This window comes from Ursus americanus, chromosome 1, assembly GCF_024610735.1.
Source record: "Ursus americanus isolate L20-20 chromosome 1, mUrsAme1.1.p, whole genome shotgun sequence".
Lineage (NCBI taxonomy): Eukaryota > Metazoa > Chordata > Mammalia > Carnivora > Ursidae > Ursus > Ursus americanus.
In genome coordinates, this window is record NC_142127.1 from 100,334,617 (window position 1) to 100,339,924 (window position 5,308).

The window sequence follows — 5,308 nt, forward strand, 5'->3', positions numbered from 1 at the left end:
GTGGGCCCTCTCTCATTAATTCCACACCTTTGCATGACCCTTTGGGGTTCACGGATGGTCAGCTTTGTCCCTAATGCTTCCTCCCTGGGCGCCATCACCTCCGTTTCACAGCAGAGGTTGAGAGAGGTAAAGACCTCACAGCTATGACATCACATGGCCAAAATGGGAACCTGAGTTCTCTGGCCTCAAATGTCAGCCACTCTCCACTGCTCTGCTTCCCCCTCTGAGGACCACTCTGTTGCTAGGAGACAGCAAGCCAGTGGTTACTATGGGAACCCGGCTGATGTGGAATGTGGAAAGAGTTGGTGTCCAGGCAGCAGTGGGAAGGCTCCAGGTGGGCTCCACGGCCCCTTCCCTGGCCCTCCCATGAAAGCAGCTCTTGGCTTTCAGCTCTGGGGTCTCCAGGCAGCAGGTGCTCATCACAAGGCCTGAGAGAGGTGTGATGACACTGGGTGACTCTCTCCTCAACGTTGCCCTACAGACCCAGAACGCTGGTGGAGGATCGGGCCTCGAAGATGGAACTGAGGGGCAGACAGGCCAGGCCAGGGAGCCTCCCGCTCTTGCTTCTCCCAGATGGCTACCGTCGTGCCCGCTCGGGAGACAGCAGTGCAGAGCTGAGCCTGTCCCTGGGAAACAGGAGGGCGGAGGGCAGGACCATGGTGGGGAACAGAGCCGTGGCCACGTGCTCTAGGCCTGGACAAACACGTCAGTTTTCTCATCTGTCACAGGGGAATGATATTAGTCCCTCTCCCACAGACACTGTGTTGAGAAAATGAACAAAAATACAAAGCGCCATGACTGACAGACTCCACTGGCTGTGTGGCATTGGGCAAGTCACTTAGCCTCTCTGAGTCCCTGTAAAACAGGGATAATAATTGTGCCTACACAATTCACAGGAGTGAATCTAGGTGAAGGGCTTTGAACAGAGCTTTAAGGGCCATTCTTGTGTTGGCTGTTCTATTTTTATGGTAAATATGCTGGTCAGCGCCCAGGGGGTAGAGGTCACTCTGGACCCAGCTCCTTTTATTTTCTCTCCCTCCCTCAGGAGAAAAGCTCCTACTACCCCCTTACCCCTCGCCAGGCACTTTGAGGAGGAGCAGAACCAAGAAACAGGACCCTCTGGGGCCCCAGACCCCCCTACTCAAAGTTCAGGGACCTGGAGCCCCGAGCTGGGGTGGGAGGGAGTGAGGAGGCGGCTCCGCAGCTAAATTTGTTCATCCTGACTGTCAGTCCCTTAATCTGATCCCCGAGGAACAACGCAGAGGCTTCACTCTGGATGACAAACGAGGAGGGGAGAGGCCTGCCCTGCCTGGACTCCGGGTGAGTAATGGCCTTGCATTAAGATATTAGGCCTGGATGAGAAGAAGTGGGCTCGTGCTCCCCCTCCGCCCCAGCGCGGCTGGGAAGAGAGCTCGGGGAGAGGAGGCGGCTTCCTGAGAACGGAGCCCTGGGAAGCCTGGGGGCTGCTGGGGGTGGTTCGAGAGAGGAAGGGGGGGGCACACAGAGAAAGAACAAGAGACACAGATATAGCAGAGACAGAAGAGGTGGGGGAGGAGGAGGGAGTCCGAGAGACAGGGGTTGGGGTGTTAGAGACAGTCATAGAGAGACAGAGACCCAGACTTGCTGAGGGACAGAGCGGGGCAGGGGTGTCTGAGAGAGGGAGAGGGAGAGAGAGACAAAGACTTGGGGGCGGTACAGAGGGGTGAGGTGTCTGACTCATTCGGGGCAAGGGTGCCACATGGCTTCAAGTCTCTAATGTCCTGCCTCTTGATCCCGAGCCTCCTGGGCTGGGAAGGCACCGGAGGCAGGTGGGGGGAGCTGTGGTTAGAGCCCCTGCCGGAACTGGCTCAGGCTGAGGGGCAGGGCCTCTGGCCACATGCACAGCACCCTTCCCCGGGGAAGCCCGCTTCTTGGGGGAGAGGGGACCAGACCCCAGGGTTCCAGCTCCATCCAAGTACCAGCACCCCTTGAGGAACCCCCTTCATCAAACCCCACATTTCCCACAGCGTGTGTCCCATGATGCAGGGCTTGAGAGTTTCAGGGACCCCTGGAGGAGAAGATGGAGCCAGGTCCAGAGCCGAACTCAGACAGTGTGGCTCAGAGCTGAGGGACCGAAAGAGAGCACAGTGGGGCAGCCTGTCCCTCCGTCACCATGTTCAGCCTCATCTGGCGCCCTCCGAAGTGTGCGGTGTACCAGCCCAGACAGGAGACCTTGCCTGCCTGGCTTCAAATCCTACCTCTACCCTTTCTGTTCTGTGATTCCCAGCAGGGTGTGTGACCTGGCTGTGGCTCACACAGTCCCTGTCTGTAAAGTGGGGTCATTATGGCCCCCACTGCCTGAAGCTTCTGTGAGGGATCCCAGAGTCAGGACCTGTAGGATGCCTAGAACAGAGCCTGGCACGTGCTAATGGTTCATGGAACTTCACCGATGACTGTTGTTTTATTTCCCCAGGCCCCAGCCACGACTGTGGGAGCAAGACGATACCTAGAGCAAGTCCCTACACCCCCTTTAATTCCTCAGAGGGGCCTTCCCCGTGGTCCATGCCCAGATGTGGGAATTCGGACTCATCTTGGTAAGCCATCAACCTCCCCATGCCTCAGTTTGTTCATCTGCAAAATGGGAATACCTTTAGGCTTAGCAGGGGCCAGTGCACATAAGCACTTAATAAAGCCCAAGAGGCCTGGTTCAGATGGGCCAGCTTCTGCTCTGAGGACCTCCCTACCCGGTGTACATATGTGCATAAGCACAGTGTGTGTGCACCTGACGTGGGGAGCAGGGAAGATCTGGGAGACGTTCAGACACAATGAGGCTCAGAGGAGATGCTCAGACACAAGGATGAAGTGAGGAGGAGCCACCAACCCCAGGCCTAGGAGCTCGTGTGCCACGGATCAGAGGTAGGAAGCCCCGCTACCCTACCCTCTGTGTCCCCTCCTTACAACACCAGCTTCACCAGCAGCCCTGGCTTCCGGTCCCACTCAGCTTCACAGATGCTGCGCTCAGACGCCCCGCTTGGTTCAACGCTCTGCCATCACCATTTTGAAATTCTTAATAATTGATAAACAGAGGCCCAGCACATTATGCAGCGCCTACATTTTGCTCCCTAGGGATTCCACAGGTGGGCAGAGCTGCCCGGAGCTGTGGCTTGAGCAGGGAGGGTGACTGAGGAAACAGGTGCTGCCTTGGGAAAAGAGGAGAGCAAGGTGGAAAGATCATGGGACGGTCAGAAATCGCAAGACATTCCCTCCCTGCGCCCCAGGAGAACGCCGGGCAGAGCAGCTGTGCCTTTCTGCTGGGTAGGCCTGAGGGAGGGCGGGCGTGGGGAGAGGGTGTCGCTACCGGGGCGGTGCTTCCGAAACTAGCTCCCACGGCCCGTGGCCCATCAGCTGGGGGTCTAGTGGGGACAGCCGCAGTCATGGAGAGCTTCCTTCGGTTGCCCCACGATCTCTCCCTGAAGCCTGGGTTCGAATCCCTTGTCCCAGCTGTGCGACCCCTTGGTTTTCCTTAGCCCCCCACGCCTCCCTGGAGTACTAGAACCTGGTCCCGGGCTTCTCTGTCCTTCAAGGCCTGCGTCTCTCACGGAGCGCCACCAGGAGGCGCCCCGCACCTTCTCTGCAGTCCTGAGCCGGGGCGCCCGGTCCGATCCCGTCGGGAAGAGGGGCTTCCTCCTGGGCTGGGGTGGCGGGAGCGCGCCCGGTCTCTCTCCTGAACCCCATGGGGGCCGGGTGACCCGCCGGACACTTCCCCGTGCTGCCCCCGCTCCGTCCGCGGTCCACTGCTCCGGTCACTCCTCCAGGCCCCGGCCGCGGAGTCCGGAGCCTTCCTGCGAGCACGGGGCCGAGCGTCCCGGCCTGTGGGGCCACACGTGCTGAGCCTCAGATCCCCTGAAGGCTGGTTGTATGAACGAACTGTCCCCAAACCTGGTTTGTTCGGAATAGGCCAGCGCTTGTGTACTTCGTCGCGGGCCGCCCCAGCTTGAGGGCCGGCCTGGAGTCAGGGAAACTAACTAGCTCCCCCCTCCGGCGTCTCGAGGTACTGCGATGCCACCCAGGAGCCCCGTGCCCTCTAGGAAGAAACAAAGTCCCTAAAATATTATTTTAAAAAAATTTGTTTTGCGGTAGATAATACATCCAGTTGCTTCAAACATCGAAGCAATATAAAATAAAAAGCCTCCCTGCCACGCTGTCCCTATGCACCTGGTTTTCTCCCACAAAGCGCAGGGTGGCTACTTTTGTGCTTTCTTGTGTAGTCTTCTGAGGAAAATAAAAATCTGTGCTCTTATTTTTCCTCCTTTCTTATACAAAAGGAAGCATACTGTGTACACTGTACTGTGTTTTGTTTTCACTAAATCTATCTTGACACTCTTTCCATAACAGTGGAGTCCTTGTCCCTTTTTTATAGCTGCATAATATTCCACTGTGTGGCTGCTCACTGTTTCTCTGATGCTGTCCTATTTTAATGAGTACCCAGGCTGTTACTTTTTTTAAGATTTATGTATTTATTTGTCAGAGAGAGCGCACACAAGCAGGGGGGAGGGGCAGAGGAAAAGGCAGGGAACTCAGCAGGGAGCCCCACACGGGGTTCCATCCTGGGACTCTGAGATCATGACCTGAGCCCAAGGCAGACACCCAACCGACTGAGCCACCCCGGCGCCCCAGGGTTGTTACTTTTTTGCTCTTACTAACAATGATGCAGTGAACGTCTGTGTACATCATTTCACAAATATGCTTTTGCACGTATCTGTGGGATAAAGGTCACTAAGCGAAGAGCTAGTTGTGCAATAGGAGCGTTTGTAATTCAGGCGGGGGTTTGAACAGGTACTTCCTGCTGCCCTACCTGGGGCTTGTACCCTTGGGCCCTCCCCAGGCAGTGACAGGACTTTCCCAGCAGCCTCGCCAACGGAGTGTACTGTCCAACTTTGGCATTTGCGGCACCAATCCTCTTGTGTTCGGTGCCCCCAGGAAGCCTGCCTTGACCTCCAGACTGTAACTCTATTTCCCCTCCAGCACTCAGGGCCCTCTCCTTCACAGCACCTTGTGCGTTGGAAATGACCTCCAGATGACGTCATGATGAGGATGAGATTTTCAGTGTTTGCCTCTAAGCTCCAGGCAGGCAGAGACTATACCCCAGTCCCCAGCACAATGTGGGCCCATCGGAGATGCTGCATACCTTTTTGTTGGCTGGGACGGCCCCCATGAGCACCCGCCCAAGTAGGCGCCCTGCCTGGGTGGCCTCAGCGGTGCTTCTCAGCCACCTTTGAGAAAGGCTCGGGTATAGCTCCATTGAGCAGACCAGGAGACTGAGGCCCAG

The 5,308-nt window shown here is 56.9% G+C and overlaps 1 long non-coding RNA gene across 1 annotated transcript; it reads left to right on the plus strand.

Annotated features, from left to right (window-relative positions):
* The first annotated feature begins 1,256 nt into the window (after window positions 1–1,256).
* Window positions 1,257–3,665, plus strand: LOC148110824 (uncharacterized). The gene is made up of 3 exons (XR_015726763.1): window positions 1,257–1,320; window positions 2,453–2,895; window positions 3,106–3,665. It is a non-coding gene; the product is annotated as an uncharacterized LOC148110824 (long non-coding RNA).
* Window positions 3,666–5,308: the final 1,643 nt, after the last annotated feature.